The following is a 23,860-nucleotide window of genomic DNA, read 5'->3' on the forward strand; positions in this document are numbered from 1 at the left end:
CTTAAATTCTACATATGAATGGAATTAGATGTTGTCTTTCTCTGACTTAGTTCACTTAGCATTATACCCTCTAGGTCCACCCATGTGGTTGCAAATACAAGGTCTCATTTTTTTATGATCGAGTAATGTTCTACCACCTCCTCTTCTTTATCCATTCATCTGTCAATGGACACTTGGGCTGCTTCCATATCTTGGCTATTGTAAATAATGCTGCTATAACACAGGGGTGCATACATCTTTTCAAATCAGTGTTTTTGTTTTCCTTGAGCAAAACACCCATACTGGAATTACTGGATCATAGGGTATTTCTATTTTTTAATTTTTTGAAGAACCTTCACACTATTTTCCATAGTAGCTGCGCCAATTTGCATTCCCACCATAAAGGAGAAAATAACATTTTTAAATAAGCTTTGTATTTCACTTGATGTATATAAGGGTTTTTTTTGGAGGGGGGAGATTTTTAATAATCTGAACATAAAGTGCCAGTAAAAAGTCTATAACATCCTCAAGAGAAACAAATGTAGCTTAAATATTTTTTTAAAAGGTGAACAAGATAGTTTGTGAAGGGAAATTAGCAGGCGATGGCATTTTACCTTCTAATTTTGGCACATAAGCATCTTCCAGTAATTTTTCTAAGAGTGTAAAGGCTAATTTCTTCTTCTTTTAATAGTTATAGGCAATTTTTGTGCTGTGAACATTTTTTCTTTTGGTTCTTGTTACTTCATTTTCTTATCAGATTAATGGTCACTAAAGTTCCAAAGCTGATGAGTCTTAAGAAACTGAAGTATGGTGAGAATAATTTAGAAGGGATAAATTACCTCTCTTTTCTTTCTTGGATTCACTGGAATCCAGAGCTCTTAGATATAAATGAAAAATATGACAAAAAAATAAGATCTCTGATAGCTTATATGATTTTAGATAAAATATTTGAATCTTCTGGGCCTCTGTTTCCTTGTCTATAAAAAATGAGGAAACATCAGAGTCAGTACAAGTACATAAGGTATAATGCATGAATCTTAACAAGCCAGCAGAGAATTACCAGATCATGCAGTGATTTTTAATAAAGCATTTTTAACAAATTTTTAAAGACTGTCAGATTTCAGATGGACACCTCCAGGAATTTGGGAAAGAGAAAACAAATTCATTAAGAAACATTTAAGTATTATGCATAATGCTTATTAGGACCAACTGTCTTTTATAACACTGACATATATAAAGACTTAAGCAATTGGTATACCAAACCAATTATTCATTAGTAATTGAGATTTCTAACGTCAATCATTTATTTCAACTGTGATCTACACCAGGGGTCTAAAAACTATGGCTTGTGTGTCAAATCCAACCCTCACCTATTTTTGTACAACCTACAACATCTTGTGGTTTTTACAAAACAGAGAATGGTTTTTACAGAACATTCTTTTTAACAGAACATTTGCCATTGATTTGAGGATAGGGAACACTAATTTTGAATCGCAATTAAGCAATATTAATTCTAGGCAAAGCTCTCCAGACAGAGAACAGTAAACTAGCATCCATTATGTGGTGAGTCAATCCTGATTTAAGTTAAACTGACATTAAAACTACAGGCCCATTTCCTTTTATACCCTAAAGGCCTCTGATGAACTGCCTGATAGTCCACCGATGTGGACTTCAACTTGCCACACACATAAAAGAGAAGTGGTTTATGCAGATGTCTTCTAACATCCCTTGAAAATATAAAACTACACAACTCCAAGATAGACTCAATAAACATGTGTTGAATGATTAAATTAGAGCCAAGGTATATTGACAGAGAAATGAAGAGGACAAGAAATTAAAACACAACACTAATGGAACAGAAGACAGGCCATATATTTTTTTTAATTTTATTTTTAAGTAATCTCTACACCCAGCGTGGGGCTCAAACTCACAACTTTAAAAGGACAATCATATGAATGAATGGAAACTTAACTTAAAACTGAGATATTACAAGCAAATAAAGAGAAGGTACCAGGTATAATGAATGAATTCAGAATTATAAATAAATACTACTTATAACAGTATTTATGAAATAGTTTATCGTACAAGGACTAGCTCTTCTTTGGTTCTTAAAAGATAGGGAGTGGACTAAGTAGACAAAACTAAGACTACTGAGTCCCGAGTGAATCAAAACAAGTGTCCACGGACTGGCTATATTTGGTAAATTATCTGGAAGAGCAAAAGTAAAAAATGTGCAGAAGCTTGTTCTCTTAGCAAAAATATATGATTAATATACATCAAATGTCCAAGTATAGGGGAGAAAAAGTGCAAGATGAGATCAACATTCATCCCAATAGGCAATAAATGCTTGTTCAAATCAAGTGAAGACAACTTAAACCAAGTTTAATACTCAGATAACAGATTAGTACACACCTGTACCAATACACACACCCTCACAAGCCAGCTAGCTACCAGTAAACCTGGAAAGACAAAAGGCAAAAGAAAATGGAGTCGAAATTGATGACAGATAGGAATTGAGATAGGCTTTGAAGTTCCATTGAAAACTGGGGGAAATCCACCAAGGAAGTGTCTGAGGTCAGTGTCACAGGGTGAAAGGAAACAGATGGCAGTACTGTCCTGTAAGATTTTTTTTCCCCCCAAAAACCAACAAACAAAAAAGCCCACATAGGAACAAATCAAGTGAATCACTCTATAACCCCAGTGAGGCCCTGCAGTGTCCATCCTTTGTAGGTACTCGACCCAGTCAGGGTACAGACTAACTGCAAAGACAGACTTTTAGTACCATCTTATTAAAAAAATATTTCTTTCCATTTCACTGTAAATGTACTTCAATGCTTATGCTGTTCAAAGTGCTCAAAACTAAAAATCAGATTTGCTATCTTTATCCTGCCCATAAGAAAGTTTGACTAGCTTTTTATTTAGTATACAAAGTTTCAAAGTGAAGTATATAGACCTCCGGGGTTCCCAAGATTTTTTTAAGGGGTCCACAGGTCAAAATGACTTTTGTAGTACTAAGACAGTACTTGCCTTTTTCAAAGAACTGACTTACACACTGATGTTACAAAGCAGCAGTGGGTAAAACTGCTCACACCCTAATGCAAATCAAGGTGGTTACATCTCACTACCTTAGCAGTCATTATATTCTTCACTATCACGCTCTCAAAAAAAAAACCAAAAACAAAACCCACAAAAATCCTTCACTGAAGAATTTCCTTGAAAGCAGGAAAAATGCTTAAGATTTTATTAAAATCTTAACCCTCAAATACACATCTGCTTAATATCCTATATAACAAAACATTAAGTACACATAAAGCACTTCTGCTGCATACTAAAACGATGCTTGTCTCAAAGAAAAGCACTGTGCAATTATTTGAATTGCAAGCTGAACTAGCTACTTTTTTCATGGAACACCATTTTTACTTCAAAGAACAACTGACAAAGTATGGCTTTTCAGACTGAGAATTTGGCAGACATTTTCTTGCAAATAAACAAAGTGAAACTGTCACTTTAAAGAAAACAACTAGCAATATTTGTTGGCAAGAATAAAACTTAAGCTTTTAGGAGAAAATTAGGATTTGGAAAATTTATCAGCCACCATGAGCTTATTAAATAGAGCTCCCCAATACTCAAAAACTTGTCTGATGAGATCTGTGGTGATGTTAATAACTCTGGCTGTTTATACTGCATAATGAACATATGGAAAGTCTACCCAACTCAGTGAACAAATATTTTCCCAAACACCAATACAAAATTATGCATAAGGAAATGAACTATTTTAAGTTCAAGAGAGACCAATAGATTTTAATGTAATAATACAAAAAGTTCATGGATACAATTTCAGATCTTGCACTGCAACTAATTGTTAAACTACCCACTTGAGATTTGGTAGTATCAAAGAAACTATTCAAATGCATTTGAAAAATAAAATTTTATTTTGATTTGAAAAATTACCAATTATACATCTTTGTAAGGCCAGATTTTTTCTTTTCTAGATTTTGCCTATAACAACATATCCCAACACATGAATGCAGAAGCAAATGTGTGAACCCAGCTATATTCTAGTAAGCCAGGGATTAATAGAAATTTGCAAAAATGTAAATCGATGCCATTCTTCTCATGAAATTTTTTTGGGAAATTCTCGGAAAATACTTATTTTTTATACAATATGTAGTTTGTGTCAGCATGTTATAGATAGGTTTGTTATGTTAAAATACATTGGTAACATAAAATTTCATAGTTTTAATGTCTGGTACAGCAAATATTGACAGCTGTAACACACATAAAAGTTCTTTAGAGTAATTAATGTAACTAAGAACATAAACGAAGAATATATATCTGCTAGTATAAAAATTGATTCCTTCTTGGCAGTATCAGTACGAATCTTTTTTGGCAATCTTTTTGGGAAGAAGACCTCTTAAGCCATGAATATTGTTCAGATTGTAACATGATATAAACCTTGTTTGATTTGTTATGTTCATGTTGGAATACACCTAGCAAATTTACATATATTAAACAAAAATGGTACTTAAGAAGCCATAAACACCCTCATGAGAAAGTTCTACTTTTGATAAAACATATGGAATCTACTAAATAAAATATGGAGGAGGAAAAATGACACATTTTCTGAGACTATACCTCTGTAATGAAGCTGGTCTCTGTTTTGTAGCCTTTATTTCCCAAAAGGAATACATTCAAGAGTAGGTAATGGCAGCCTCCTCTGTACCATATATATGGAAACAAATCATGTAAAACTTTGGCACTACAGAATCGTTCCAATCTATTAGCAATACGAGAAATTAAAGAGAGGTGGCTAGCTGAGCAAGAAATTTGAAATTCTTTATGGTCAGATTTCCAGGTTATACCTGGTACAATTCCCACACCTGTTCCTCTGCATTCTGAGGACACACACACACACACACACACACACACAAACAGGAAATATAGGGAATAGAGGAAATCTAGGGAGTAGAGACACATCTGTGTTTAATCATGGCAAATAAGTAGTCCACACACTGTTACTCCCAACTGTATCAACAACTGCTGTGAATACATTATAAGAAATTCAAAGCATAAGGTAACAGGGCTTCCGTTCTTTTTGAAGTCCCTGTAACACATGTCATTGTCACCCTTTTGCCAGGTATAGAAACCTAGGCCTAGGCAGAAGTGCTGCATAAAAACAGCTCTCCCTAAGATCTCCCATCATCCCCTTCCCCTGGACTAGTCCCCCTACTCAGCACACCCATACTTACCACTATTCTACCAATGAAACTCTCTGCCTTGACAACTTCTTTCGCCTTCCCTGAACCCCACCTCTGACCCCTGCACTCTAAAACCAACTGAGCCCACTGCTCTCCTCAAACAGTGCCTGTACTTTAGGTTTTCTACATGAGTTCCTCAACTCTCACCACCAACAAACATTTCATCACTTCAGGCCAGGTAGATGACAAGCTTAACAATCTGACATAACAAAATGTTAATGAATAATAACTGCTTAGTGCTCTGCTTTCCAAGGATATAGCAAAGGCATAAATACATCTCCTTAACTCAAGTTTCTCAAATTTGAGCAAAATATCAAGTGCGTTCAAAAAGAAAAAATTTTTACTTATCAATTTCAAGGTGTTTGATGTCTAATGTAAACTACAGGATTAAAATAAACACAAACAGTTTTACTTTGTGACAAAGTGGCCATTTATATGATCTAAAATGGGCTGTTTAAGCACCCCCCCCTTATCCTAGGGGGATGCACTCTAAGACCCAAGCAGATGCCTGAAACAGATAAGAACCCTATAGATGTTTTCATAATATCTATACATACATACTTATGAGAGCCTAATTTATAAATTAGGCACAATAAGGAATGCTTACTAACAATACGCTATACTTAGAGTTATGGAAATGTGGTCTCTCTCTCTTCAAATATCTCACTGCAGTGTAATCACCCTTCTTCTAGCCACGAAGTGAGATGATCAGATGCCTATGTGATGAGATGAAGGTAAGCGAATGACATAGGCGTTGTGACATAGTGTGAGGCTACTGAAGACCTGACAACACTCAGAAGAAGGATCACACAGCTTCTGGACTGCAGCTGACCGCAGGTAACCGAAACCACGGGAAGAGAAACTATAGAAATACAGAAATAAGGAGGGGACTACTGTATTACTTTTCGACTAGCACATGGCCAAACACAATTTAAAACTTCTCATGAAGAAATTACTAACACAGAATACATCCACAGATACTAAATGTCATTTACTTTGTGAACAGTGTGAAAAAAGTGATATAAAGTGGGAGACTTGAAAATCAAAAACAGTGTTTGAGGAGGTGGGTGTTTCCATGTCCTTCAATTTATCATTCCTAATAAATACAATCTTGTAGGAGAATGGCCAACAATGATTTGAATAATTACACTACATGTGTATTTCATGAAATGCAAGTCTATTTGAATACAGATGTAAGTAGTTTTTCATTTGCAACTTAGGTAATACGAATATAGTTCAACTTTCAAATGCAGATGTGCACAACTTAGAAATCTTTAAAATTTGGTTTTAATACAAATAGACACATTATAGCAAATCCATAAATAATCTTATATGAAGATGAATATAATCACATGTCTACCCAGGCTGGCAAGAACAAAGAATAGAGCAATTTTTAAAAACTCATAATAGACCAAGGCACAAATGAGTTTATAGCAGGGGATGGAGAGGTGAAGGAGAGTATATTATCTACAGGCTAATAAAAGCTAAATGAACACAAAACTATATGTGTAGGGAGGGGTGCAAGAATATCTAAGCGAGAAGGTTCACCCAGTGATTCTTCAAAATGCTGCACGTTAAATCACCTGGGGAGCTTTTAAAAATCCTGATGCCCATGTCACATCTCACACTAATTACACCACAATTTCTGGAGGTGGGAGCCAGATACAAGTACTTTTTTAAAGATTCTCAGGTAAATACAGTGCACAGCAAAGTTTGGGAACCTCTTGTTTACGCAACTGAAAGCATTCTAATAATGTGCAAAATATGATAATTTAAGAGAAAGAGGGGCGCCTGGGTGGTTCAGTCATTGGGGCGCCTGGGTGGCTTAGTCGATAAGCGTCTGCCTTCGGCTCAGGGCGTGATCCCGGTGTTTTGGATCGAGCCCCACATCAGTCTCCTCCGCTGGGAGCCTGCTTCTTCCTCTCCCACTCCCCCTGCTTGTGTTCCCTCTCTCGCTGGCTGTCTCTCTCTCCGTCAAATAAATAAATAAAATCTTTAAAAAAAAAAAAAAAGAGAGAGAGAGAGAGAGAAAGAGCTCTCCAGATCACAAAGTGCTTCTCAAAATCCTCATGTCCGTAGTTTCCTAGAGCTGCCGTAATAAAGCACCACAAACTGGGATGCCTTCAAACAGAAAAGTATTGTCTCATTTTTGGAGGCTAAAGTCTGAATGAAGTCAAGCTGTTGGCAGGGCCGCGCTCCCACCAAAGCCTCTGTGGGGGTGGACCCTTCCTTGCCTCCTCCAGCTTCTGGTACCTTGAAGTGTTCCTTGGCTTGCGGCAACATCACACCAGTCTCTGCCTCCATCTCCACATGGCTGTCTTCCCTCTGTGTCTGTGTCTTCACGTGGCATCTTCCACTGTGTGTGTGTGTCCATGTCCAAGTTTCCTTCTTATAAAGACACCAGTCACACTGGAATAGGGCCTACCCTAATGACCTTATCTTAATTACATCTACAAAGACCTTATTTCCAAATAAGGTCACAATCACAGGTACCAAGGGTTAAAATTTCAGCATATCTTTTGGGAAACATAATTCAATCCATAACACCTAACTTTTAAAACTCTCCTAACTAACCAACTAGAAAACTTACTACTATATGATTTAATGTAGAATTCCCGCTCCGAGAGAACAAACTCAAGTATGCTACACCTTTTCAGAGCTTAAAAGGACATGAGATGTGAAGGTACTCTAAACAGAGGACCCATCTTCTTGTATCCCTTCAGCAGCTAGACTACTCCATTATTAAACAATAAAGATTACAAAAATAAACTACCCTCAAGCTAGTTTCTTCTTGCCCTGGCTGCCAAACTTCTATTTCAAGACACCGTTTCAGCAAGTCCAAAATTCTTTAGTCTACCAATGAAGTCCCTTCCAATTTAACAACCTACAGTTACGGCTTATATTCCTTCCCACACTCTTACAATCAAGCCAGACTGCATTGTGAAACTGTCATTGTGAAACTGTCACTGTATTAGCTTTCAATATTGCTATTTACAAGAAAAAAAAATACATATATTTGGTCATTCAGATGACCAAATATGTGTATTTCTCATATATATTTGGCTTTAGTCCCAGGTTCCTGACTCAGAGTTCCCCCAAATCCTCGGAACTTCACAAGTGTTGAGAGTGGCAAAGGTGTCTCTTGGTAGGCTGAGGAGGTGACTTTGGGACCACACCTAAGGATGGGGGCTGGCTGCCAGGAGAACCAACCCTGTGATTAGAGGGTTGGGACTTTTCAGTTCCACACCTCGCCAGTTCTGGGGAAGGGAGAGGGCCTGGAGCTTGAATCAGTCACCAATGATTTGATCATGTCTGTCTATTGAAGCCTCCTAAGAACCCACAAGGACAGGGATCAGAGAGCTTCCATAGCGGTGAACATGTGGAGACTGGGGGGAGAGGGGCGTGCCTGGAGAGGACATGGAAGCACCATGTCCTTTCCCCACACGCTGCCCTGATGCATCTCTTCCATCAAAGTGATGGAAGTTACAACCTTTCCTGAGTTACAACCTTTCATAATAAACCAGTGATCTAGCATGTAAAATGTTTTGAGTTCTATGAGGTGCTCTAGCAAATTAACTGAAACCAAAGAGGAGGCCGTGGGAACCTCTAATTTACAGCTGGTTGGTCAGAAGCACAGGTGACAACCTGGACTTGTAACTGGCATCCTGAGGGGTGGGAGGGCAAATCTTTCAGAACTGAACCCTTAACCTGTGGAATCGGATACTATCTCTGGCAGACAGTATGAAAACTGAAATGAATTCTCGGATACCAGTAGGGTATACCCTACTGGTCACTGAGGATTGTTTGTTGGTGGGGAGGGAAACACCACCCCTCATTAAAAACTGAGTCTCAGAACATCAACTAAAGAGCTTTCCATAACAAAGTAGCACAAACTAAGTGGCTTACAACAAAATGTATTGCCTCACATTTCTGGAAGTCAGAGGTGCAAAATCAAGGTGTTGGCAGAGCAGTCAATGCTCCTGAAGGTGCTCAGGAAGGATCTGCTCCAGGCCTTCCTCCTAGCTTCCTCGGCTTACGGATGCATTACTCTGGCCAACCTCACCATGGCTCCCTGGGACTCTTCACACTGTCTTCCTTCTGTGTCTGTGTCCAAATTTCATTTTTGTAAGGACACTGGTTATATCGGATTAGAGTCTACCCCGATGACCTCATTTTAATGTAATTATCTCTGTAAAGACCCTATTTTCAAGTAAGTGTATATTCTGAGGTACTGGGAGTTTGGACTTGAGCGTATGAACTGTAGATGACACAATTCGACCTACAACAATCATTAAGTTTGGAAAGCCCAGGATTAGTAAACACAGATGCCATCATTTTACCCCTTCAAAAGTGCAGATGGCAGGTGTAGATAAAGGTTAACAAAAGCCTTTTCTCCCTGACCTTCAGTTATTTCCCCAGCATGCCTGTCAGATAGATAACAGAATTCAAAACAGTACTAATTATGGTTACTAGGAAGGCATCAACATACAGGGGTCAATTTAACTGACTTTATGTGGGCGAATGTATTACTGCTCAGAATCACTCTTCTCTCTTCCTACAATTGAGTTACTCATGCCCACCCCCAACAACTTGGACGTTGGCCGTGTGACACACTTTGGCCAATGGAAATTGAGAAGACATGATACGTACCACAGCCAATCACAATTTTAAAGGTATTACAAAGGTCTACCAGCTCTCTTGTTCTTTTCTCTTGCCACAAGAATGAACATGTCCTATATACTGGGCACGCTCTAAGAGCCTAGATCCCCAAGTGAGAAGACATGGAACAAAGCCACAGCCAACCAACATTATCTACGCTTAAGATACACAGAAAATAAATATTTTTTAAAACTGGTGAAGTTACTTGTAGTCATAAAGAAAACTAATATACTTTAAATCAATATTTTGACTGCATATAATCCCTAGGGACAAAAAAGAATTGCAAAGAAACTTTAAACTGCTTTCAGTAGTCTTCAAACCAAAATTTTCAGAAAGGAAAAAGATATACAAATAGAGAAGCAGTGAAAATTGTTTTGTCTTCTCTTCATGACGTAGTCCTGTACAAGCTGGCTACGTGTGGAGGACGCAGAGCGATCTGCTAGGGAGCTAAGAAGTGAGAAGCTCAATGTGTCACACTGTCCTAGAGAACAATCTGTCTCGATGGCAAATACGTCTGATCGTTTTACTTTTATTATGAAACTTGTATTTGATGGAACTGAATACAAAAAACTAAAATTATTTGAAAGTTTATAATACGCGGACATATTTTCAGTAAAATTCACGCAATACAATCAAGCTTTAAAACCCTATAATTATACACATGAATTAAAATATAAGTAGGAATTTGTGATTTGTTTTTCTCTTACTAAAAATATACATTCCCTAGGCCTAAAAAGTCCTACAAGCAGTTAATGGCAACCTCAAGTAAAAAGCACTCTATAACTGAATTATAGTCTCTAAATAAACACTGTCCACTAAAAGGAGTCAGAACTTCCTACAGGAATGGCCAATTTCAGGACTGCAGCAGGAAGCCTGGAACATCTTGTCATGCAAGAAAGCAAGGAGACTACCAAAGACCACTCCTGTCATGTCAAAAGGAGACAGAAATAAAGTGAATTAAACCACCTCAAAAATAGATTATAAAAATTAAAAATAAAATCCACATCACTGGTCACCTTGAGAGGTTACTAGAGTACCACCAACTCAGTATTCTGAAAATTGGTAACTAAAACATTCAGGCACATACTCTGCCTTTCTTGTGCAAATTCTATTTCAGAATATCACAACACTTGATTAGGAACAGTCCTTTACAGAATTCCAGCCAATCAACGCAAAAACAATGATATAATTAGAAAATAATCATTTCTATCCCTAAGAAAATAATGAATCTAAGCAACAATCACTAATGGTGCTAAGCCCACTAGGGAAAAATCTGATGTGGAACTGTGTAATGGGTGGATTAGGCTAACAACAACTGAACCAACTAATCCATATCACCATCAGTGAAAGTGACACAACCAGTTGGTTTATGCCTCAGGCGGTGTCACGCAAATGCAAGGAAAAAGAAGACTTCATGATCAAAGAACTACAAGTGAATTTAATCAGGTTTCCAACTACCACTTAACAGAAATACAGGCCAACAGTGAAATATGTTAGCAGTACAAGGATGCAGAGTAAAATTCAGAATATAGGAAATTCGACAATACAAATGAATCGTTTTCTCATACCAAAAAGTGGAAGGGGCTTAAATTTAGCAACCCAAGAGCAGTATGTAGACCTTATTTGGATACTGACTAAAACTAACCATCTGAAAAGGTCATTTGGGAGACAAAAGAAAAAATTTAACTCCCTTCACCTCTTCCAGGTTCTCATGAGGCTTGTATCTTTTGTGGACCACTGTAATACATGAAGCCTAACCTTTTCTCTATATTAATGGGAAGGGCAGGGGCAATTGTAACAATGAGGGCAGTGAGTATAGAGACAATATAACGAATGTTACTTCATACTCAACATGTACCCTAGTAGTCTTCTAAACCTCACTTTGTTTAAAGATTAAGATCCTCATTTGAATATAAAATCCTGGGCTTGACTCTGTTCTGGAAAGTAGCTCCAGAGAAGAGGACTCTCTCTGAGTTCATCTAGACATAATCCAAGGGTTTTCATCGGAAATAATATATACCATTTACCATTAAACTGCAGATCGATTTAGTGTTTCTCAAGTACAGGTATTAAATAGCCTTCTTCCTTCAACATAACACAAATGTATACCAGATGCTCAAATAAGTAGTTTTAAAGAAACAAAATTCTAAGGCCGTGCAATGAGAATGAGTGCTTTTCTTCTCGGCTCAAGACCTCACCTCTTTCTTGGAGAGGGAAAGCGTTTAGAGAGAAAAGAGGAAACTGTCTACACCCATAGACAGCAACTTTAGAATCAGTCTGATTTACTCCAAAAATACTAATATTAAGAAGTAAGTAGTAAAGCTTTCTTATTAGAACAGCAAAACCCCCTTAATTACCACATGGTAATCAGGTATTTAACCTTTGTTTTTATCTTAATTATGTAATAATTCCCCTTTTTTACCACATAATTTTCTTGCACAGTTCTCTAAAACAAATGAAAAGAAAAAGAAATATTCTTTCAAAAATATATGAAGTTCTGCTTGGGCCATTGTTCTTAAGAACATTTGACCTCAAAATACATAACATTATAATAAGAGTTACTGTTATAATAAGGTTATATATAAAATGTTATAGTGAAAATGAATACATATTAAATTAGAAACAAACATCTGAATCACTATGCTGTACAACTGAAACTAATGTAACATTGTGTGCCAACTATACAATTTTTTTAAAAAAGCATTTGAATTGAGGTATATACATTTTTAAGACTAAAACTGTTCCCACAAGTAACACCTATTTTCACCTACTACAAGTTGTCTCAGCATTTTACAGGTGCTCTACTTACCTAAAAGCTCAAAATATAAATTATAATAAGAATAATACAAATCAGGAGGAAAGTAGTATTTCTGGGGGTCTGCTAATATAAAATTAATGCTGATATGACCTATAAGAATCAAAGGTTTTAGAGCTGAATGGAACGAGAGAATTTTTCCCTTCCTGTTGTAGGCTGTCCGGATTAATGAAAATCTCAAAGCAATGACATATGATCACTGTCTTCTTTAAAACAAAAAACTGATTTAAAAGACTAAAAGGAATGGCTATAGCACTAGGTATGAACATTATGGAAAACTGAAACCAATGAAATAGTGTTTCAGTGTTTTGCCTATGCAAAACAGAGATGAATACAAAGCATCTGCTATCATTTCCAAAACTTCTATAGAGATTTGGATTAGAAGAGGAAGACCTCCGCCCGTCCAGCCTGTGTCTGGTTACTTGATTAGATGTCACTGGATTATCTTAATAAAAAATTTTAATCTATTCATGGCCAGCAGGTAGGAGAATGAAATTATTTCCCTTTCATCTGGTTCTATATTTAAAAAGCCGACTGTGCTGAAACTCAAGACTGCTAGCAACTAAAAGAATATTCTTTTTTTCCATTATGTAGTGGAAATGGGTTCACCTTTTTCTTCTCCCTGCTTAAATATTAGTGGTAACAGAAACTTTGAAGGCAATACTTAAACAATAAGAGAAAAGTAGAGATAACAGCAACAAATGAAAGCATTCATTTCAAAATTAAGTGTTTTGTTGACATAGATCACTACTCTAAAGAAAAAATAAACACTGGATCATACAATGTGTGGTACAGGTGAGATTTTTCAAACACGGGTGACTCAACAAATACTCTATGAATGACAACTTACACTCATTAAAAAAAAAAAAGCAAGCTACATGACAGCAGATACTTGATCCTTGTTACTCACTACTATACTTGTGCCTGGAATATAGCCCGATTCACAAAAGGCACTCAAGTATTATTTGTTGCAAACAGTGAATAAAGCTCTTTCTTTCTACTAGTCAGTAGTGTTTTAAAAGACGAGAAAGATAATCTTCAATGACAAACATTCCATGTTCCTTCTCATCCATTTTCAATTTCATCTCTATTACTTGCACAATTTTGATAACTTGTATCTCCATTTCTTTTTGGACAAACCCTGAATATGAAAAAAGAAAAAGGCCCACCACACTCGTCTCTAGCCCACCACTGGTCCTTGGTTGGTATGGCCTATCAAATTCAACTGTGGCAGCTTTTTCAAAGTAATATCATAAACTTCATGACAACCCTGAAAAGTCTTCAGTTTCAGCAAGTCAGAGATACAGCCGAGGCATGTATATTTTAGCAAGTTTCTCAGGGCATGCAAACTGTGACTTGTGTATCATGCCACAAAATTCCAAAACTTCCCTATCTTTGAGTCCTGTAACTATAACACACACATACACATACACACACAAACACACACACACACCCTTTTTTTTTTAACTGTAAATTCCTTAAATCTCTGATCTACTCAGTTTCTAATTGAACAGGTTTTCATGGTTATCTCAAATTACTCATACTTCTCAGTATCCTTCAATCCGTCATCATACCTCCTGGACCGTATCTATTTTCCCTCCATTTTGATGCAAATCTACTGATCTGACATTTTAACAACAAATGCTATAATCCTGACATTCAGCTCAAATAGTCTTGCCAATTCCCACTCAAGCCATGTCACTTATGTAAACCCCAAACCATAATGGTATCTAACATCATTTTGCCCCTCTGAGCCATTTGGCAATCATTTTATTATGTCTTTAATTTCTTTATCAAATTTTCCATCATGGATTTTAACTTCCCTCAAAGAGCCCATCTCACCAAAAGCCCCTCAATCTCAGGTGACTTCACTTCTTTGGTAAAAGTTATTAGTACTTACTTGACTTTTTGTTTACTTCAAAATCTTTATTTTTATTTATCCTATTATTTTGTGCTGACTTTCTGAAGAAGTAAAAAAAGATACAAAAGACAAAAAAATTGTATCATAGAATCTGTTGGGTCTTCTATGCTATACTACCATATCATTAGCAAAATTACTAGCCTTTCTTTAGGGAATTTAATACAGAGACTAATAAAAACAATAGCTTTTCTCTGCTCCAATAATAAGCACCTTTAAATACAGAGAAGAAAATAAATATTCCATTTACAAGAGCAAAAAGACTATTAAATATTTACTTAAACGTAATATTCTACTGGAAGACACAAAGATCTGAGCAAAGGGAAAAAATGGAGTGGTACTGTACTTGTGTTGCAACAAGTGACTATCCATCTGAAAGGAAATAAAAGGGACACACGTGTTTTACAACAGACAAAAATAAATTCCAGATAGAATACTTGGATATTTTAAATAAATATGTGTATGCATGTACCTATACACACATACTCCACATATACATCTCAACAAAACACTGAGGCTACATGTCCAATATAGAGAACAGAAAAAATCTTTTTAACCAAGAGTAGAAACTCAAAAACTATACAAGAAAAGACAGTTATATCTGAATACATAAAGATTTACTAGTTTATCAAGGAAATACATATCAAAGTGACAAGGAGTAAAATCACACTTACTAAAATTGGTAAATATTTAAAAGATTTAGAAAGGTTATTCCCCTATATTTCAAGTGAAGATGTGAAAAAGTCTTTTGAAAAACAATCTGTCAACCTCTATTACAAGTAAAAATATTAGACTGAATCATAAGAATTTGACATTTTTTTTGTTACTGAAATGGTCAGTCAACAAATACACATACCCTACAACCTAGAGAAATAAAACATAAGTTCCTAAGGATATTTTAGGAACACTGGGTTTTTTTAGTGGAAAAAAAGGAAAAACAAATAAGATAAATGTTCATTAAAAGAGTACCAAAATAAGACTGTAGTATATTCATGATATTCATGTATTATACAATCATTAAAAATAATAAACTGTTGGGGGAGGACAAAAGGAAAGAGTCTCCTCTTATGTACAAAATGTAAATAATCACATTTACACATTAAAGTATAATATATAAAAGAAAATACATTTTTATAAAATTATTTTTGTTATTGTTAAAGTTCTACTTTTTTTGACCTTTTGAACTCAAAACACTTTGTTATTAATCACCGCCAAATCCAATGGGTTTTCATAATCCCTGATCTCCACTCTTGGCCATTTTTCAGCATTTAAGAAGAAAATCAGAACAGTCTTTTAACTTCTAACAGCTGGCTTCCTGAATCTGCCCTTTCTCCTCTCTTGATTTTTCTTCCTGCCCTAATATATGTACAGCTCATCTTTTTTTAGCCTTCTGATCTTCTGTCTACTGTCCCAACTAAGGATCTCAAACACTCTAAAGAATTAGAAAACCACCATCTCTCCTATTATGTGCCACTCCACACACCCCGATCTTTCCCACTCAGAGAATCCAATTCCAGCTGACTGATGAACACATCTATTTATATGCCTTTGCTGAATCTCGTAATTCAGTATTATCTGAGGCAATTTATGTCCCATACTCCCAAATTTGTTTCTCCTCTCGCCCGTAACTACCACTGATTCTACCATTCACCACACTTGAAACTTCAGTATCATGTTGGATGTAACTTCCTATCTCAGCTTTTACCTGCAACGTTATAGAGTCTGTCTCCTATTCCCTGTACAGCACCACTTTCATCATGCCTTTCTTTCTATAGTACCTGTCACCTGTATTACTACATTAGCCTCAGAGTCTCCTAGGTCTCTTCCTATCATCTTCTGACACCAAGGCATAAAACATAACTGATTATATCATATATATTTACTGCTACTAATAACTGCCACATTTCACTCCAAACGGATTAGCCAGGCACTTAAGTTCCCAATTCTACGATTTCAAAGTATCTAGCCATACAATATCTCTTGGAATCTACTCCACCCGTCAGGTGCATATATTCAGGTGTATCATTCTAAAACCCCTGCTTTTTATTTGGCTCTTTGTTGCAACTATAAGTGCTGAAATTCTTCTGTTCTTTAAATGTCATCTCCCTATGAAGCCTATTCAAACACCAACATCACAGTTGGGTTTTTTGTTGTTTTGTTTTTTTACTCTTCTGAAAACTGGGCAGTAGCAAAAGATTATCAGATTAGAAATCAGAATGTTGATGGCTTCTTTCAAATGCTACTGCTTTTGACATATGGACATTAAATCAAGTTCCTGAACCCCAGTTTCTCGTTCTGCAAAACAGGAATAAAATTAACCTACACACCTGGCAGGGTAGGTAGGAATGTATGGAAGACCAATTATAATTTAAGTGCTAATGCTGTCATTATATCACCTCTTACTATGCATACTTGTTTTTCCAACCACAAATTATAAATATTTAAAAGACAGTCTACACTTTACACCTAGCACCGAACACATAGCAGCTATTCAAGTGTATTTTTACTTTTATTTTTTTTTTAAAGATTTTACTTATTTATTTGAGAGAGAGAGACAGCCAACGAGAGAGGGAACACAAGCAGGGGGAGTGGGAGAGGAAGAAGCAGGCTCCCGGGGGAGGAGCCTGATGTAGGGCTCAATTCCAGAATGCCAGGATCACGCCCTGAGCCGAAGGCAGACGCTTATCGAATGAGCCACCCAGGCGCCCCTCGAATGTATTTTAAAAAACAAACAAAACAAAAACAAAAAAAAACTTCATTTCATAAAATACAGCACACTCCCATTCCAGCATAAGAAATACAATCCACACACAATTTATATATACTTATGCACTAATTAAAAAAAAAAAATCCACTTCCCTTCTTCCCACAGGTAAGTTTTCAAGAAAACTGTCACAGGACATTTCTGGACCTCTGACTTAGTTCACCTAAAATCCAATTAGTTATTTGGCAGGTGGGTAGGGACCCTTTAAAATGGCTGATATAAATAACTAAATAGTCCAAGAACTCCAAAAACTTTACAATATGTAATATGTAAGTGATACAAAGTATCTGTGTGAAGTGACTGTGATGGTGGAATGCTGTCCAATCCAACCAATTCATTCGGCATTCATAGTTGAGCATTAGTGTTACAGTCTACCTTAAAATTGTAAAAGTTGACAGCAGGGTTATTCCAGTGACATAAGAGAACAGATTAAAAAAATGAATATACAAGAGAAACATGTTAATTTTCATTAAGCCAACAGACACTGTTTTTTCCTACTCTTTCACAAAAGCAAAATTAATGGTGGACAGTGTTCAAAAAACATAAAAATAAAATGGAAAGGGGTGTGGAAATGACACTTTGGTCCTATAGAAACCTATAAATCATATACTATGAGAACTTGAAAGTCCTTGAGTTACCCCTGAAAACCATGTTCTAGCTTAAACCACGTAACATCTTACACCAGAAAACAAGGAAGCTACCTAAAATCAATAGGGTCTCATCTGAAGGACACAAGAATCAACATGAACAGGCACTCAGTAGCCAAATATGGGAGAATCTGAACATCAATACAAAAAATAACTTGAAAGTCTAAAACACAAATATGCTTATTTAAATCCGTGAGTTCACAGGATAGGCCACTGTTATCACAATTATGTCACACCGTTGGCTAATATTTCTTGGCATTTTATTATTTCACAAAAAACTGCTCTCGTATCTAGTATCACCATCTGCTCTTAGATGCCATATCCATACTCTTGTACATACCTGTAATTCTTTGTTAAATCTAAATGTAAAACTCTACAAAATCGTCCTATCATAAACTTTGACCTACTGTTGCTACAGTGCCTGGTTAACGCTTCAGTGATTACTGACAAAAAGCCTTACTAAAAGTCTGACTTAAAAATAATGGTTGAATGCCAAGAACAAGTAGCACCAAAATAAAGTCACGAGTAACTGCACTATATTATGGATTAAGACAGGTATGGGTAAAAAAAGGAGAGAATGAGTCAGACAGGAATGGCGAACAGCAGTTGATGAGTAGCAAATCACTTTGTGTGTGTTCATTAAAAAAAAAAAAAAAAAAAAAGCTCACCCTGTACGTGATGTTGCTGAGTCCCGTAAACAAACATCAGGCAGCAGCATGATGTAATAGAAAGAGTCCTGGACTGAGTGAGGGGACCTCTGTTCTAGTCCAAGGCCTCAGTTCCTCATCTGTAAAATGAGGGTGCTGAATTAGACATCGGAGAGGGCTCCTCTAGCTTTAACATTGAAGGAGTCTATGGACAAATTCAAGAAGCAATAAAATGTGGGACTTTTGTTAACAGCGAAGTTTAACTGTTAACATGGGAAACAGCAGGTAGGAACAGAGATGAAAACAATGTTCACAAAATTTTGAATTTCAAAGAGCAATTACTTTATAATTTTTAACTGCTAGAAAGGTTTTTACGATATATCAGCCTTATGGCATTATCATCTCAATAAGATTAGCAATAAGTGACCAAATCGTGACCTGAAAAACCCTATTCACCTCTGGCCAGCCAGACTGCCCGAGTAAATCCAGAAAACAGTGCCGAAACACCTGTGAGCTAACAATTACGTCAGACGAAAAGTGCCTCACGAGTGTCCCCAATTAAGTAGCTGAACGAAAAGTAAAATGCCAAGAAAAATGATTAGAGTAAATTAAACAATTATTTAATTTTAATAAGCAATAAAATAATTATGCTTGTGATATCCGCTTTGTTAATGAGTATATTTTCCCTATGCATAATTTTTTTTCCTGGTTAGCTCTCAAAATAGAACCTGGCTTCTCCTTCTGACAGAGCTAATTGAAATAATTCTTTTCCCAATGACACTCAGAAACATTTAAAAAGTGTTAAGTTCTCTACACTGAAAGAGATCAAGCTTCTACTAGTAACAAATAATAGAAAGGCTCTGGAGCCTCAAAAAATTGGTGGTTGTCTAACTGCAATTACCTAAATAACATTAATTGCCTGGTCCGAGTAAATCCTTCAGGATCTAATAAACTGATTACTACATTTTAAGTTCATACATCAGCTGACATTCTACAATTTATTTATCGCTTACGTTGAAGCTACGGTTCTTACCAGGCAGACTTAAAACTCCAGGAATATAAGAACCAATAAACCTATCTCTACAATCAAGAATCTGTCAAAAATCTACTCTTTTAAAGAATGTAATCTGTATCTTTTAAAAGATATAAAGATACAATGAAACAGTCAGTGAAAAAAACAAAAAAAAACCTTGTTTTTCAAAGCTTGTTTTATGCAAATTACCTAAAGTGATTATAAAATAACTTGGCATACAAGCAATTCCATTAATTATTCATTTGAGCATTTCACCTTGGCAATATATTGCCTAATAAGTTATTCAGAATCACTAATAAAATTCTCTCTGGTTGGTAGAAACAAAGGCAAAACTAAAGCAGGCTTGATGGTAATGAAATCTGTTCTTGGCTACTCTTAAAACGGTTGTGATATCCATGTGTCTTTGAGATGAAAACACCTGTGAAACAAAATTTTCCTTTACAATGAATTTATTTTCCATTTTAATTTAGGTATTTTGATTTACAATCCTAATGAGCTGATTAAAATAACTTTTAATGGCAAACAACAGAAATCAGGATGGATATGCAAAGCATACTTTAGGGCTCTATTTTGAGCATGAGCTGTTTCCAGTAATTATCTCCATCTACCTTACCACCCCCATGACTTTTTCAGAGAGACTTAAACATTTAGTTTTATTTACTGACAAGAACACTATTAATGATAAAATACTATAAGCCATATTGTTTTTAGCCAGTATTATACAGATGTAAACCAGCTCCTGCAAAAATTCAGGACTGAACTACTGTCTTGGGTAAATATTCTTCTCTAGGAAGGGTTGGCACCAAGATCAGCAGCAGCTTAAGGAGAATTTATAATTTAAATAACTAGTTGGTATGTCGCATGAAGCCCACTGGATTGTTCCTAACTAAATTTCTATTTGTAGAACATAAACACATTTGTAATTCTTTCCATCACTTACATAACTCATCACATGGTATATGATTTCCTTAAAGACCAAAATACCTCATTTAGTTATCAATAATATAGAATTCTTGGAACAATATAAATGGCTATAGCTGGGCACAACATAGCAGCACAAGTGCTTTGAAAAAGTTATAATAACTAGAAATGGTAATTCTTTTTATTACTGCAATACAATTGAAGATTAAAAAGACAAAAGACCAAAAATAAGTCCAACTCAGACTATTTTGGTTACTAAGAAAATATGAAGCCCTTATAACATCACACAATTTCATATAACTTTTTATTTTCTAAAATATATTTAGTAACTGCTTAGTTTTGTTGAAAATTCTTGTTTCAGAACTGGGGAAGAAAAAACTGCCAAGAAAAGAGAAACTGAGTTGATCAAATTAATAGCTATAAATCTCACATCTCATTATTACAATTTGTAATTAATACTTTTTTAAAATAATTTATGTTAGTCACCATACAGTACATCCTTAGTTTTTGAGGTAGTGTTCCATGATTCATTATTTGCGTATAACACCCAGCACACCATGCAATGTGTGCCCTCCTTAATACCCATCACCGGCCTATCCCAACCCCCCACCACCCTCCCCTCTGAAGCCCTCAGTTTGTTTCCCAGAGTCCATAGTCTCTCATAGTTCATTCCCCCTAATTATTTTAATGTTGTTTTACTTTTCTCTCATCCTCACCTACTTAAAATTTATTCTGATATATACATTTTAAAACTCTAGCCTATCAGAATAGATTTTCTAAGGGTAAATAAGGACAAAAAATGAATCAGTATTTTATAAATGGTCATCTTAATACTGGGCATTATATTTTAATGGCGCTACAGTTGTCTCTCAAAAAATGTTATAAAAGAACCACAAAATTCTGGAACAATGATCATTTGCCTTTTAACCCAACAACTCATTAACATACTGTTACCATATTCCTAAAATACAGATTTAAAAGAAAAAATTCTAATTTAATCTGGCTAACAATTCTACCATAAAAATTATGCAGCATCCTCTTTTGATTAACGAACACAACATACTTTTAAAAAAAATGTGTCCTAAGCAAAAACTCACAAATGACAACTGACAACTAGTCAATTTTAAAAATGGGAAGATAATCTAATAATTGCCTCTAATAGTATTTTCAAAAACTTGTTCAAAATAAGCAACCCAAGAGATTCCATCTCCCATTAATCATACTTGACATCAAGCATACTCTAATTATGTATCCATCCCCTCAGAATTTATGTATTATAAATGATCTTAATGAGTCTTTGCTATATCACTTTGAAGTAATCAAATTACTTGTGTGGGTATGTTTTGTCTTCTCACTTTTACTCTTCATTTTTATTTCTGTATCTTTCTGTATCCTATAAAGTTCAGAGCTCAGTGTACAGGCACAAAAATGCCACTCATAAACTTTTTAAAATATTTTCAAATTTAAAAAAATATCAATTTTGATAAAAGCTATTAACAACAACCTATTAACAAACAGGAAACTGGTTTAGAAAAATACTACCTACTAATATTTTTATAACATTTTATTGTGAAAATTTTCATACCTACAGAAAACATTTTAAAAACTCTGAAGAAAGTATTCACATGGCCATCACTGAGATTTAGAATTAACGCTTATTATTTGTCTTACCATTCTCTCAATTGATCTTAACTTCTGAAGCATTTCAAAATAAACTGCAGATCCATATACTTTCCCCATGTACACTTCAGCTTCTGTTACTAATTACAGTAAAGTACTTAATACAGTGTTTAATAGTGTTTTTTCGAAAGAAAAATTTACATAAAATACAATGGATAGATATTAGGCTTACCATTCAATGATATACTCAAGTAACCCAAATCCCTAACAGGACACAGGGTATTACCATCACTCTACAAAGTTCTCATATGCCCATTCCCACTGAATCCCTGTCCCCAACACCCATGAGTCCATTTTTCTAAGCCTGGCCACTTTTTTTTTTTTTTTAAACATTAGGTTTGCCTCCCCCACCCCAACACACAATAGGTAAATTTAACTGTTTTTAGGACATCATAGAAATGCAATCATTATTATGCCCTCTGGTTTTACACAAGGCTACGTTCACTCAGCATTCTGTTTCAGAGATTACTCCAAGTTGCTGCAAATATCAAGACTCTGTTCTTCCTGCTGCTCAGCAGTATTGTGTTGTACGTATGCAGCAGTTTATCTATTTTCTTGTTGAACTGTGTCCGGTTCAGGGGTCAGCCACACAGTTGGCAGAGTTTCTACACAGAATCTGGTATTCCACCACTGTGGTTCTTTCTTTTCCGGGATTTCCTCCCTCTTCTTCCTGCTGGACTCCCATCACCCTACAGCTGCTGTGCTATTTCTGAATTTGATCTGATTCCTCACGCCAGTAAGATTGCAAACAAGCCAAGAGGAGCCTGCCTGAAGCAAAACACCAGCAAGATGAGAAACTCGCCCAAGGGCCATTCCCTTTTTTTTTTTTAAGAAACCACTTCAAGTCCAGTTTCTACTTGTTTTTGTTTGCTTTGCAGTGTCCACATGTTTTCTCACATATTATCTAGAGGCTGTAGTCACAATCTGTGGGAGGATTTGTCCAGGAGGATCCACTGCTTCATTTTTAAAATTATAACTCCCTATTTTTCCACTTCGAAAAAACTATAATCGACAAATCTCTTTGTGGTTTTTTTTTTTTTTTTTTTCGTGTCCTCAAGGGCTTGACTGATCTAGGCCCTTTTGATCCAAAGAGTCAAACTAAACCAAGAAAAGGCCTCTGGGAGCAGGAGATGATGAGAGCTGGAGGAGGGAATACTGTAATTCTGCCCATGAACCAACGCAAGTCCCAAAGGCATCCCAAGACATGTATGTAGAACACACCAGACATAAGCCACTCCTCAGGTCCCACACTAACCCTGAGTGGTGCGTGCGAGCAGCAGGCCCCAAGCAGCACATCAACGGCTACGAACACTGAACTGGCAGTGGAGGCTGACAGTGCCTGTTGCACAGACAAGGAGAACTAACCACACGGATCACCTGTTTTAATTAAAAAACAAAAACCCCACAATATTCATAAGATACAATCCAAAATTACTTAACATACACAGAATCAGGAAAATCTAACCAATTCTCAAAGAAAGACCAGAATGAGATACCAATCTTGAGATTATCCAGATGTGAGAATTATCAAACAAAAAC

At 35.9% G+C, this 23,860-nt stretch overlaps 1 protein-coding gene across 11 annotated transcripts in view; it reads right to left on the reverse strand.

The window, feature by feature from the left end:
• Window positions 1–23,860, reverse strand: part of TBL1XR1 (TBL1X/Y related 1) — a 167,620-nt gene that overhangs the window by 50,195 nt on the left and 93,565 nt on the right. The window contains exon 1 of one of the 11 annotated variants that reach the window (XM_087861411.1): window positions 18,709–18,827. The exons of the other annotated variants lie outside the window; for them this stretch is intronic. The gene's annotated coding sequence lies outside the window, so the exon portion shown is untranslated. Of the gene's footprint in view, window positions 1–18,708; window positions 18,828–23,860 lie in introns of those variants that run through there. 11 annotated transcript variants of the gene reach the window in all.

Source organism: Ursus americanus, chromosome 4, assembly GCF_024610735.1.
Source record: "Ursus americanus isolate L20-20 chromosome 4, mUrsAme1.1.p, whole genome shotgun sequence".
NCBI classification, from domain to species: domain Eukaryota; kingdom Metazoa; phylum Chordata; class Mammalia; order Carnivora; family Ursidae; genus Ursus; species Ursus americanus.